The sequence below is a fragment of the Amphibalanus amphitrite genome, unplaced genomic scaffold (assembly GCF_019059575.1).
Source record: "Amphibalanus amphitrite isolate SeventyFive unplaced genomic scaffold, NRLGWU_Aamphi_draft 000048F_arrow, whole genome shotgun sequence".
Classification (NCBI taxonomy): domain Eukaryota; kingdom Metazoa; phylum Arthropoda; class Thecostraca; order Balanomorpha; family Balanidae; genus Amphibalanus; species Amphibalanus amphitrite.
Genome location: NW_024881544.1, coordinates 440210 through 454974, shown reverse-complemented (window position 1 = coordinate 454974; position 14765 = coordinate 440210). Strand labels below are relative to the sequence as shown.

Genomic DNA, 14765 nt, shown 5'->3' with positions numbered 1-14765 from the left:
TTATGCACGGAACGTTTTAGGGAGACAGTTGTCTCCCTAAAATGTTGTGAAAGTGGCATTTTCCTCATAATAGGTAGGTAATCGACGAAAAAATAAGATAAAAGATAAAACATGATTTCTATTCCATTTTTTTTAGTGAAATATAATGCCAAAATCAAACTTATGTATACTAGTCATAGGTTATAGTCAAAGAGCAAGAAATCAAAACCATAAATCATCATCGATGTGCCTACTGCCTAATGTGTGCAGTAGCCTGGGCAATTGGCAATAAATTCACTTTTCTCGTGTATTTGTTAGCATATGGTACGGGTTAAAAAGGAATAAAAACACTTGTGTCTAAAATCTGGTGATCCACACAAGTCAGTTGGGGCCTCATTTAGCACATGTAGCACATGTTACGACTGATACGCACACATATTTCACTCGCTCGTTCGTTATGCGCTGCTCAATAAACGTTTCATTTTGCGTTAACTACCTATTAATGGTGGCCAGACGCGCTGCCTATGGTGCCGCCGCAGTGGCAGTCTCGGCCATCTCTCGGCCGCTAGGCGAAGCTCCGGCTCCCGATTATAGAGTCCACCGCGGCGCCGGGAGGGACGGCCATCGAAGTCTGATGGAGATCCGGCGAGCTTCGACGATAAATCATCAGCATTTGTTGATTTGAAAGCTGCTGATCGCTCCATCCCGCTAAAATCGTGTCCGCTGTGATAAATGGCCGTCGGCGGGCATTGAGGCTCTGCAGTGAGCGCTGAAAACTCCGGGCGGCGGCGCGGCGCCGGGCAAGTTTTCCAGTCGGAGGCAATGTCCCCGAGTCGAGAGCGACGTGGCCTCATCAGGGCCGGCTGCGAATCGCCGCACTCACGCGATTACCACGGCGCGGTGTCGCCGCCGACTGAGTGGGATAAACCGGGCGTCGGCCGCTGACAAATGAAGCGGCCGATCGACGCCGCGCCGGCTTTGTCCCGCCCGCAGTGACCGCAGTGACCGCAGTGACACGGGCTGACCGCGCCATACTGAACTACTGAACTACGCACCGGAACTGCCCGAGACTGCCATTACATTATCGTAGTTATTATTACATACATGATAAAGCATCTTGGCAAAATACTGTTTTCCCATATTTCCCCGAAATGTATTTCCTAGATAGGTATGCGTATTGCACGATTGCATTATGAAGACTTAATAAAACTTTCTTTTGAGCCGAAAAAATCGACAGAATTATCCAATCGACATCATTATCCCAAACCTATGTCAAGGTTTGTTAGAAGGTACTTCATGTTTTTCGACTAGTATTGTGAGGTGTCATAAATGGACCTACACTCATATGCCGCCAGTGTTCATTTACCGCGGATTTGCTTTGTCTGCATCAAATTGTCGACAGAGAAAAATCGTGCTGAACTTCTGACATTGAGTTTGGGGTAAGACGGGCGACTATGAATCCAATGGGTCTGTAATGGTGAAAATATTTTTGTTGCTGTAGGAAAAAAAGATGCATAATAAATATACATAAGAATATGTTCGATTCCGATACTCACAGACATGTTAGAAATATTCCTTCGGCACAGTTTATTCTCGAATAATGAATGTGAAAAATGGCTTCCATGAACTAGGGCCTATATACGAGCAGACGCCTTCTGCACGAATCTCGTATAGGTACTGCCATTTCCGAAGCACTTGAGAGTTGAGACCAACGAGCGCTGGCCGCTGTATCAATGCTGCTAATCTCGGGCATTCGTTGCGAGCTGTGCTGGTCGGTGAAAGAAGCTGGCCGTCTTGCCCTACCCATGTGACCGTCTTACCCTGCGGGTGGGGTAAGACGGGTTTTTGCAAGGTTTTGCAAAAATAGCTGCAATTTATTTGTTGAATCAGGTCTAAGTCTCAGCTTCTGGCAAATGGAAGTAAAATTTCTGAAAAAGGTTTTCACTCAGTTTCCCATTTCTATGTTTCTAACCGGCCGAAAAATGGCTCCAAAGTTAAGGTGCCCCGTGCCCGTCTTACCCCACTTTCCCCTGCTGAATCACCAGCTGACTTAGCCGTGTTTTGGTGGATCACCCCCTAAGCAATAATACAGCTGACGGCGACTCACAGCCATCTACCGACTGACCCGGCCTGGAACGAACTAAGCCGCGATGGCGTCGACAGTACAGTTGGGCGCGCCACTATTGACCCAGGCGCGCCGCGCTCGTCTCTGAACCGATTGCCGGCAGTCTTGTCACGACCATTTCCGGATGACGAACTCTGACAAATCGGATTTGTTGGCGCGCTTTGTGAAGTGGCGGCCGGGTCGGGCAATCGAATCAGCGCCAGAGTAACATCAGGGCGTGGGGCCGAGTTAAAAATGGCAGCAGGCCGCCGAACGGAATGCCGAGTGGCCGACGCGCCGCCGCCATTCTGTCCTCCGGCCGCCCGAGTCGGCGACACGGCAGCGGGGTTAGGTTAGACAGGCCGACAACTAGGCGTGGAACAAAAGACAGTAGGTCCGGATAGGCTAATTGAACTTAAATAGCTAGCAACGCCTGGAAATTGCAAACAAATGAATTCATTGCATAGCTGCATTTTTGCCTACGTACTTATGTCCATGTCTATTATCTAGGTACTATGTGTCTTCTATTTTTACCTAATATTAATAACATCCGTCGTTGTTACCTATTCACAGGAAAAATGCCTTTAGAGCCAAGCTGGTCATTATATAATATATAGTCACAAAGTCAACTGAAAACGCGCATTACATCAAGTCTGATTGATATCAGTGCCCAGTGGTCCTTGTTCAACGGTCAGTCTGAAAAAGTTCAGCTTATCCTATAACGTACGCATGGGTTGAGAACCTGCCCCGGCCACCCCGGCCGTGGCCGGGGTAACTTTCAGCCTACCCCGGCGCGGCCGGGGTAACTTTTCCACTCTTGTAAATTTAAAGCTGTCGCCATACGAGAAAAGAAAACTGTCGTTTTTCGGATGTTGACTGCCATGGGCGTAATACTGCAAATCAGGGAGGTATTTACACTATTTAGGTACTCAACTTACCATGCGGTGGCGTTGAGCCCAAGGACCCGCGTGTGGTTGCCAATGCCAAGATTCTCTCAAATCGTGTTCAGTTTCGAAAATTTGAAAAAAAAAGAGAAAAAAGAACCACTGCTTGACCTCACTGCCTTCGACTGGCCTGCCACAAACCGCAACCATACCGTCAGGGCGTAGCCGTCAGGATGCTCATACACCGAGCGTCCGTCACGCTTCGAGCTCGGACTGTTGTAACCGGAACGCGTGCTCTCGCCACGCGGAGTCCAACGCTCAAGCGATTGAGCTACGAGACCGGGACCGGTCGATATCCCTGGATAGACTCCCTATTTGTCTTATAAGAGGTTGAGCCACCCAACATTGAAAAAGACTGTGTCCCTGGATGTCAGTGACCCATTTTAGTGCTTTGGTTCGAACGCTCAATTTTCTCTGTGAAGCTCCTACGAGGTGAGCTGTCATCTTTTTGTAGCTATTTTGAGACACAATAAAAAGCTGAAAACGCAACATTTACTCATAATGACTCATGATAGGTATGGTTTGGATATGTTGTGAAATTGCATATAAGTTTAAGTAAAAAAAAATCACTGAAAAGAAAATCGCCTTTTCAATCATCGCCAACAATGTTATGAATGATACAATGTCGGATACAAAGCTCACCCTTGAACAAACACAACGTCCATTAACCATTTCCATGGGTCAGAATAGGGGTTTATTTATGATCTTAGTCGTCTTTCCGACTATCGGTCGCCGGCCGGGGTAACTTTTTCAAACATTCTCCACCCATGAACGTACGCCGTACATACAGCAAGCAAGTAAAATCACGAAAATACGTCAGCTGAGTTTAGCACAATTTATTTTTATGCTAGCTTAGGTATCTAAAAGTAGCAGAAACGTCTCCATGTGCTCCTTTGATCGCCGTATACCTATAACTGGCGTTTCCACGGGCACGGCAGCTATAGCTACCTATCTACGATACATCGTAGATAGGTATGGCTATTGCCTAGCTACCGTACCATTATGATTGCCACGCATATTGAACATGTTATGAATTTCATGCTCAACATCGATATGGGTGACATGGAACATCAGTCTGTCCGAATCTTGATCACGTGCGCTGGCTTAGTTTTCCGTAATCACTGCACGTCAGCGAACAGTATCTGGCGCAGGAGCAGCCCTCTCTGGACCAGCAGCAGCGCTCCCACTTGCCGCACGCGCTGCTGTTCTGACACAGCTCAAATCGTAAAATGATTGTGCTGCTGGTGGCATTTGAACCTGAAACGGACGACAAGGTTTTCAGATGCAGAGGTGAAAAAAATGTCTACGCTGTCTCCAACTGTATAAGCTGGCATACTGGCTCTGTCTCCAGGCAAATTGTAAACTTTTTTGGCTGAGCAGCACACGAAGCCCTTATTTATACAACCTTTACAATTTTCTGGCTTTGAAAGACACTCAATCAAGTTCTGTTAGATAAAAGGTGAAGTATTTTCAAGAGCTGAAAAAGGTTCAAAAAGTGGAAACAGAATATTTTGGATTTTGGAGTTGCTTTTGGGGGAGTGTTCCTTTTATACCTTCAAAAACTTTCTGCCATCTTTCTGCCATCTGGACCCAACAATACCCATTGGAATACTGGTTGTGTTTATACTGTGTTCCCATGCTTTTGAACCGCAGTTACCACGAATGCCGCTAACAAATGCGAAGGGTGTATTTGTTTCTGGGATAGACTAATGGCTAGCCTTTATGCTTTAATCGCGAGGTCAACTCAAAACGATTGAACTGATGGTTTACCAATGCTTATAGAGCTTGTGTCAGACCAGACAAAATCAGCTAAGCCCTGCGTCAGTCGTCCTGGACCAACCGTTCGATTACGGACGGTCCGCGTGGCGTTCGCATTGGGGTCCGCCTGATAAAAGACGCCGTTGTACCATTTTATGGCACACAGATGTTACGGTCGGTCCTTGGGCAATGGGCAGCAGTGTGGAGGCTGTGAGGGGATCGGCTAGACGTGTGTGCTAGTGGCTGCTCTCCTTCATCTACACAAAGGCAAGGTAATTGAAATTTTCAACTTACTTTGCTGTTAAATCAGCAATGCTTATGAATACAATGGGTGTTATTTTCCTAAAATAAAAGCCGGACGCAGTTATCAGCTTTCGAAAGGACTATCGCTTCGGAGGTCGGCACTTCAAGCAAATCGTAAGAATTACCTACGAACAAATTTAGGTTAGCAGGGCGTTCAATCATTTCTATGTATACCTAAAACAGACAAAAAAGCAGGCTAGCACTGCACTTGTGGGCATCATTACCGGGTGTTATTCCAAACAGAGGGCTAGTTAATGAGCAACACGCAAATGCCTTAATTTGCCTACCAACTCTCCAATTAAAAGCAAGTCATATTTGGGTAACGTCGCGCCTGCCTTAAAATGACTCGCGGATACTCCAGTCAAATTATTTATACCAACCTTATTTATAAAGTGCAATGCTGCCCGTCGTCCCCGGAAACCCCTCCCCACCCCCTGCCGCCCGCTCCCCGGCCCGTCCGCCACGGCCGGGCCAGGCCGGCCCGTGGCCTCGGGATCCGCCGACCTTCAGTGTAGGTGGCGCTACTGCCAACTGCCGGACCGGGGCCTTACCGCCGCCATGGCCACCGTTGGCAGGTCGAGAAATGCAGAACTGCAAGGGACTGATTTGGCTACTGGAATGAAGTCATGCATTGATAATGAAAGCGTCATCTCGCATATCCCTACTATTTTAAAGCTATAATTACCTTTGAATAAATGCTTCCTCTGCCATGCAGAAATCTAAGGCATGGGAATAAGCCAATGAAAATAGCAGATTTGCATTGATATAAGCACCAATGAAGATTTGGATTGTTTTAAATCATTGAGATGCATGCACATATTTAGACTGATCTCTGTCCTTACCTGATAGTGTCAGCAATATGGGTGCTTTGATATAGACCACAAAGATTCAATATTTGTAAAATCAAAATGATGACTTTGGAGCATTTGCCCTTCACTTCCAACAGGAAGTCCAGAAATGGTTCAATAATATAGGTAAATGCTTGTTGCAAAATGCCAATGCTTGCATTGAGGCTGTGCACCTCAATCTGCAAATATCAAACCATGTGGTTTGTATAATGGGTACATAGAAACAAGTTTTACACATCATGGGCTGATGCTAGGACCAGCTAGGATAAGAAACAACATCAAGCTTAAATAAAACTTCTAATGAATACTTAATCTAAAATTCTTGAAATTCACAGAGAAGTGCAATCAGCAACAGAAACTTCAGGTTTGTCTTTTCCTTTTGAAGTAGGTATTTGTAGAATAAAATGCAATCAATGTATTGTACCACCTTCACATGCATTCCTAAATCAGTCAATCAGAACTGAACTTTGAACTGAAATATAAAACAAATGAAAGGAAAACGACTGTTTCTGCATCAACTATATAATAAAAATCATCCACAAGGGATTTTGTACAATATATGTTACTTTTATTTGAAAAGTTCGATATTTCCTCAGTAGGTACCTATTGATTCCTCAACTTCGATAATTATTCCCCAACCTCAACCATTGTCTTATTTTATTCTTACCTAGGTAGATCCAACTAAGATCCAACCACTCTCTTACTTCAAGCACACTTCACTGTTGCGCTACTATCCCAACGGTATTTTCAGAAGCTGCGCCGCGTTGTCACAAGTGCGCAGGGTTTGTGCTAGCGTTTTCGCTACTGAATTTTTTTCGTGTCTCCGGAGACAGCCGTAAGGTCTAGTTTCGCGGCAAGCGTCACAGAGAATCGTCTTTATGGATTCCGGCCGGCTCTAGGAGTCATCACCTTCTCACCACCTTCTGTCTCCGGTGTCTCCGGGGCAGCCTATGTATACTGTATAGTGTATATAGTGCTCTGTGCTGTGGAGTAAGAAGTTCTCGTAATGAACTAAGACTCAATATGATTGATTTTTTTGCGTGCATCAAATAAAACGAGAAGAATTTGACGACAACAATGAAACGAGATTGTTAGATATCCAAGTGGTTGTGTCTCCGACGACCTTCCTTTATTGGATTGACTCTGTCTCCAACACCGGTTGGAGAGTTGACACCTTTTTTCACCTCTGTTCAGATGAACTCCCACGGTTCGTCCAACGGCAGACCAATGCTCAGCACGATATTTCGAGAGAGTTTGAACTGGTTTGGCCCAGTTAACCCTATTAGTGGCAGGCTCCTGGCTACCCCATATTAGTGGCAGGGGGGGGGGGCTGTTTACGACCCCCCTTGATATCTCGAGATCTAACCGGCCGATTTTCAAAATTCAAACGGCATTCGATTTGGCTCAACGAGATCTACATTTCTAAAAAAATAAAATTAAAAAATGTCAATAGGGGGGTAGAGGGGGGTAAAAACGGGCAAATTGCAGATACATTTTAGACTGTTTATCACGGCCAGGTTTCTGAACCAATCTTAACGCAACTTTTGCCGATCGATAGAGAATGAACCAGGAATTCACATGGATCCTAAAAATATGCATTTTCAAAAATCATAGGCGGATACAGATCATTGAGATTGGGGGTACACAAAAAGTATAGTAAATAAGGTTTTTGTTGGTACTGTTTCTAAAAAGGGTGGCAATGGTCTTGTTATGTTACAATTTTCTTATGAGAGAACGACTAAAATTGTATTGGTCATGCATAGGCGGTGTCAGGGCACCTATGTTGGGAGGTAAAAAATAACCCCCCTTTTTGGACGCCTGGATCCGCCTATTATAGCAAAAACGTGTCAAAAGAGGATGCACAATAACTTTGTATATGTTATCACATGATACCTTTCATTCACTGTTCGTAAAACTGGTGCAGCATCGTGATCTTCGCCCAAATGACTCGCTTCACGAATAGGACCCCCAATTCCCAGTGCTCTGGAGCCGCCCCTGGTAAAGTTATGAACTTGAAATTTTCAGGGAATGTGCCCAATTTAGTTTTAGGAAAAGTCAGAAAATTTCAGCATCGTAGCTTCAGCGGTTTCGGAGATATTCCCGAAAAACCTGAGGGGTGGATAAAAACAACCCCCCCTGCCACTAATAGCCTATAGTCTGGGCCTCCTCAGTCCTCTTCAGGGTTTTCGCGAACGCACAAGCAATAAGAAGGCAGAACCTGTATGCATAGGCATGTTGCTCAATATTTGAGTAACCTACCTACCCTACCTACCTACCCAACCTACCTAATAGGTAAGAGTAACCTCTTGCCTATTGCCTGCAGATATAGTACAGGAATGACAACGCCTATAGGTAACTATAGGCGCGGTATTCGTGCAGGGGCAGTGCGGGGCAGCTCTCCCTCACAACTTTAGGGTCGCATGGGGGCGCTGCACCCACAACTTTCAGCTGTGGGTCCAGAAAACAAATTTTGAAGAGACGGAGTTTAAGAAATGAAATGCTCCTATTGAACTTGAGCGCGGTTCATCATTTCCTTTCTTTGGCAACGTTAGCAGAGCTACAGACTGACAACCCTGGCAGTACCAGAGTTGGGTACCAGAGTCAACCCTGGCTGCAGGCTGGGAGGCTGACTTTACAACTACCTAGGGGAAAGTGGGGTAAGACGGTCAGGGTAGGTAAGACCACGTAAGACGGGCACCCCTTCTGCAGACCAAACCAATAGCGCTACGAGCGAGAAAAATTAGGACCAGAACTGTCTTTCCCACTACACACCACCATTGAAGTCTGGTGAATTTGTGTTCAGTCGAAAATCTTTTATTTTGATTTCTTTTAAACACTCATTTCATTGAAAACATCCTTAACCCTCGCCCGTAAACGGCGATCTGCCACCTTCGCCCATGCAGGGGGGGGGGGGTTGGTGCGACCCCCCCCCTTAGCGTTTGAAAACGGAGCGTCGTAGAGCTTAGCGGAAAAGACCAACGGATTGCTCTCGCCGAGACCTCGCGATTGGTGGTATATTTTTTGGTCCTAGGTCAACATTTGACCTACTTTTGACCGGTCAAAGGTCAAATTTTCGGAAAAATATACTTTTTCAAATTTTCCGCGGCGATTGCGGCAAAACGGTGGGAGATATCGACTTGAAACCTTCACTATCGTGTTCCCTGATCAATTCTCTATCGTTTGGTATGTATTTCGTTTCCCTAGCTCTAAAAATGGCGCGTTGGGAGCGCCGGAAGTCGGCAAGAACACAGTCGGCGGCAGAAATTCGAAAAATCAAAATTTAAATTTTTGAAATCTGATTGTATTTTTGGATTTGGGATGTCCATTTGCTCCCTATAGAAGCTAATATTGCTGCATATTCCCATTGAGGTGACAAGAATTAGCAAAATAGTGGTTCGGGCGCTTTTCAAAAATAGTACCGGACGCTGTTCCTCTTGTGACGTCATAGCTCCGTGACCTGACCTGACCCGGTCAAGTTTCTTATACCATATGATAGCCAATACTTGCCGCAACATGCATGGGAAGTTTCATCACGATCCATCAACCGATGTCCGTACCACCGGCAGGAAACCTCGGGCGTTGGCACTCAGTTTGTGAAAATCCGGCCTGAGGCTGTTCCCTTTGTGACGTCATAACTCCGTGACCTGACATGACCCGGTCAAATTTTTTTTATTAAAAGATGCGCAAGGGTTGCCCCATAAGGTACCCAAAATTTGGCGGCGCTGCGCGCCGCCGTTTTTGCGCTATTTCCGAAAAATCTCAGGGGGGGGGGTTGCACCAACCCCCCCCCCTACATGGGCGAGGGTTAATGTACATATTGTGCAAGCTTTTGTGTGCAGCTCTATAGGTAGAGTTAAAAACTCGCAATCACTTGTGGTGCACTCATATGCCACCAGTGTTCATTTAGGTACCGCGGATTTGAGCTTTGTCTGCATCAAATTGTCCACAGAGAAAAATCGTGCTGAACTTCTGACGTAGAGTTTGGGGTTAGACGGGCAACTATGAATCCAATGGGTCTGTAATGGTGAAAATATATTTGTTGCTGTAGGAAAAAAAGAAGTATTTCTAATAAGAATATGTTCGATTCCGATACCTACTCACAGACATGCTAGCAATATTCCTTCGGCACAGTTTATTCTCGAATAATGAATGTGAAAAACGGTTCTACATGGCTTCTGAACTAGGGCCTATATAGGTACGAGCATACGCCTTCTACACGAATCTCGTATACTGCCATTTCCGAAGCACTTGAGACCAATGAGCGACTGTATCAATGCGGCTAATCTCGGGCATTTGTTGCGAGCTGTGCTGGTCGGTGAAAGAAGCTGGCCGTCTTGCCCTACCCATGTGACCGTCTTACCCCATGGGGTGGGGTAAGACGGGTTTTTGCAAGGTTTTGCAAAAATAGCTGCAGTTTATTTTTTGAATCAGGTCTAAGTCTCATCTTCTGGCAAATGGAAGTAAAATGTCTAAAAAAGGTTTTCACTCAGTTTCCCGTTTCTATGATGTTTCTAACCGGCCGAAAAAAATGGCTCCAAAGTTAAGGTGCCCGTCTTACCCCACTTTCCCCGACATACGCATGGATAACCGCCCACGAATTGGAATGAACGTTAATTGGTTTACAGTGTAGATGTGCCTTCTTACCTGAAGCTCTCTGACCGATGCACGGGAAAGTCAGCAGCGAGAGCACAGCAAATATAGAGAGAGCTCTCATGGTGACTCTTCCACACTGACAGCTAGTGAGCGACTGTGTAGGGCGTCACAGTGTTACGCTGTAGTGTCATCCGTGGGCCAGTCGCCCGGTAAAAATTGACATTGCGTTTCTAAATGTCACGTTACGGTATAATGGATTTTGTGCTACTCCCGTACTACAGGTAGGTATAGGTACCTATATAGGTACATATCTGCATATTGCATATGCACGTCGACGGGCAATTTGCGCTAGCACCGAGATCACCTGTAGTCACCATATTCGAAACGGCTGATGAAATCGCAAACGGCGAATCAATTGGTAGTGTTATAGTCTCCGCGCGGTCAGCCCATATAGGTACTCCCTATACTGGCCTATACCCAGCCAGCCATCCCAAACGGGGCCCATATGGGCTGGAAGTGGGGCATCTGGGCGAATGTGGGCTGGGCTACATCTGGGTAGGTATGTCATGGGCGTCCAACTGGGTCCCAGATGGGCTAGATGTGCTAACTTTACGTGCTGGACTTGGCCAGCGGCTCCACTGTGCCGCTACCCTGCCTGATCTGTGCCGCTACCCTGCCAGACTCCTGATCTGACAGCCGCCTGGGCACACCCCTGCCCACGGTTCGTCGGAAACTCATTTCATCCACAAAAGAAACGAAATATACATGGGTGGAGAACCTGCCCCGGCCACCCCGGCCGTGGCCGGGGTAACTTTCAGCCTACCCCGGCGCGGCCGGGGTAACTTTTCCACTCCTGTATATCCTAGAAGCTGTCTCCAAACGAGAAAAGAAAACTCGTTCTTCAAATGTTCACTGCCATGGGCGTAATATTGCAAATCAGGTAACTAACTATTTGCTTAATTAACATACCATAATCTCCAACCCCAGGACCCGCGTGTGGTCGCCAATGCCAAGACTGCTCTAAAATCTGGTTCAGTTTCGAAAATTTGGCGCGTTTTCGGCGCACTTTTTCTGAAACAATGTTTGACCTCGCTGCCTTCGACTGGCCTGCCAGTGCCAAAGACCGCAACCATACCTGTTTATAATAGCGTACTCGTCAGGATGCTCATAAACACCGAGCGTCCGTTGCACGCTTCGAAATCGGACTGTTGTAACCGGGACGCGTACCTACTCTTGCCACGCGGAGTCCAACGCTCTACCGACTGAGCTGCGAGACCGGGACCGGTCGATATTCCTGGATCGACTCCCTGTTTGTTTTATAGGAGGTTGAGCTGCCCAACATTGAAGAAGGCTGCGTAAGGGGTTTGCTTATGATGACCGTTGACAACAATGTGAGCACATCGTCTTTCCGACTATTGGTCGCCGGCCGGGGTAACTTTTTCAAACATTCTCCACCCATGGAAATATACCATTCGAAAGCTGACGGTGAGCTGATTCCAATAATGTATTTTTTGTCGAAATCGTTCGATGGCCTTTTTCAATTAAATTGCGTTTTTGTAAAACGTAATAATTTTTTATTCAACGAGCTGTCCAGTGTCCAGGACAGATCTGCCTCTATAGGGGAGAGTGGGGCAATGGCGGACGGTGGGTAATGCCGGCCACCCATCTCCAGTGAGTACTTTGTCCATCACTAATCAGCTGATATTGTTTACATTTCAGTTGAGCGCCATTCTAGCACGTGGTGCAAGTTTGTCACGGTAGCTCCATTATTTTCATTTTTATAGCGTTAAATGTGTTTTTCGTATCTGATTTTTAATTTTTGTTGCATCTATTTGCTGACTGTGAAATGTGTCAACGCATTTTCAGAAGTGCTGCTTTGCAATGACCTTCAATTAAGCCTTTCTTAGGCGACTGCTGGATGTGAGGCGTTTGCGGCGCAATGCCTTTGACTGCTACCTGCTTTCTTAAAATAAAGCTGACCTCGGGGTAATACCGGACACCAGGGGCGTCGTTTTGTATAGGCCTGGGAGTGCCCGAGCACTACCAATGTTCAGCTGAGCACTACCAATGTGTTGTTGAGCACTACCAACATTTTTCTTCACTTATTGAGAAAATTGCATTCAAACATGTCATACAAATAAAATGAATGAGGTTCTTATGTATAAAATCAACATGATAGCAAGTAACTTCAATGGTAAGTGGTAACTATTGATAAAAATCTATAGACTTACTCCACAAGTAGATTGAATTTGAATTGGTTGACCAATTCAATCTTCTTGTAGCGTACCTAAGTCCATAAATTTCCATCAATATCTAGGTATCATTTTCACTTTCCACATCATGTCATTACGTCAAGTAATTTCAAGTTATGTGGTACCTACCTACCTACCTACATACCTACCAAGTTTCACAAAAGTCAGGGGCGTCGTTTTGTATAGGCCTGGTAGGGCCCGAGCCTTACCAATGTTTATTTGGGCCCTACCAATGTTCGCTGAGCCCTACCAATCTTTTGTCACTTATCAGTTGATAAAAAATCAAAATAAACAGATAAGCAAATATTAAATAAGCACATATGCAAGTACATAAATAAGGCTCTAGCCACAGTAGGTGCATGTAGCAGGCTGACAATAGCCGTGTTTACATAGGGTTCCCTTAATCTTCCCCTATTTCTCCCCTATTTTCAGATCGAATTTTAGGCATCATAGCGATCGCGTGTAACGTTGCTATGGGCGCTATTGTTGTTAGAAGCATACAAAGCATCGTTTATGCTGTAAACAACATAAATTGGGCTTATTTAATACTCGAAATTCAACAATTCATATTTTGAAGTATTTTTATCCTGCCCTTCAATTCCCTCTTTAAGCGACAAATAGGGGAGGATTTGGTAGCGTAGCGCCTTTCCAAAAGCTGCTACGCTACCATATCCAGTGGTTCTCAAACTACCAAATCACAAAAGCGGCGTGCTGATTGGCCGGCAGTTCCGAATCGTCCGACTGGTGGTCCCCGACTCGACAAGCGCACGTGCGCCGACTGAGGATTTTTAAGTGGCATTAACGCATAAACGGCAGAAAGTCAAGGCAGAAATTCGACAGGTGCGGTGTTCTGATATTGCCGTGGATGTGATTACACCTACTTGAATAATAGCTCAGCCGTTTAAAGTATGTTAAATGCCAGATAGTTTTCTGATTTTTCTTGCTTTGAGCTTTCATGTGCTATCACTTTTACCTCAGTGTCTAGTCTGGAAGCTATTTGGGAGAGCCCTAAAGGTAAGTAAAAATTGCAAACTGCTTCTAGAATGACTTAGTTGCGCCATATTTGTAGTGAAGCGAGGTAAAGGAGACAGAGGATTCCTTTATAAGGGACATTTAAGAGACAAATAGGGGAAGATTAAGGGAACCCTATGTAAACACGGTTAATGAGGTTTCACGTGTCTAAGACTCCGGTCCTTAATGGATTTTAAGAGGCTCGAAAACGCAATTGGTTATAGAGGTCCATAACTGCCTCTGAGTCCCGCATACCACGCGACCGCCCCTAATAGACCCCGATCCGTCTCCACACCAGCCGCTGGAGGCCCTACACCGACTTCGGAAGGTGCCGCAGTGCTCCAGAATAGGCCATAGGTATATTGATTTGAGTGGGTGATGCAGCCTGATTCCCCAGGGTTCAAAGCCAGGTCATTACCGCATCAGACCCCGAAAACTGAAGCTCGTAACTACGAGGGGCGTTCAAAAAGTTTCGGGCCGAACAATGAAGGAGTTGGAATTTTGGCCTGCAAGGCGGTGTGTTAAATGATGTGTTATTGGGATGTCCACTTACGCAAATTAAGTAAGTGGCCATTAATTAAGTCTCTTCTGTGATAGATTCGGGCTTCTATTCGTAGCATAGTTCGCCATTTCGGATAGGATGGGCGACGCCCAGAAGAGAGCAGTGATTCGTTTTATAGTAGTTAGTGCAGAAAAGGCACCAAGCGTTAACCCTCGCCCTGGGCATTTTTCATAACACGGCCTGGCAGGGGGAGGGGTTGATGCGACCCCCCTCCGCTCGTCAACTTTCCAAAACAGGGGCACACAATTGATGATGTGCGTCCATTCGATAAACATCGAACATCGAGGAGAGGCTATAGGGAAGCTGACGTAAAGTGTGCACCTGATCCGTGACCACGCACCTGCGTACATGGGCGGGATGACGAACAGTGAAGCGATGAGCTTCGAGTTGTCGCATCCACTTTTTCTCTCC

The 14765-nt window shown here is 45.9% G+C and overlaps 1 long non-coding RNA gene across 1 annotated transcript; it reads right to left on the bottom strand.

Annotated features, from left to right (window-relative positions):
* Window positions 1-3702: 3702 nt before the first annotated feature.
* On the bottom strand, window positions 3703-10682 carry LOC122377632. The gene is made up of 2 exons (XR_006255892.1): window positions 10581-10682; window positions 3703-4284 (listed from the first exon to the last, which is right to left on the bottom strand). It is a non-coding gene; the product is annotated as an uncharacterized LOC122377632 (long non-coding RNA).
* Window positions 10683-14765: the final 4083 nt, after the last annotated feature.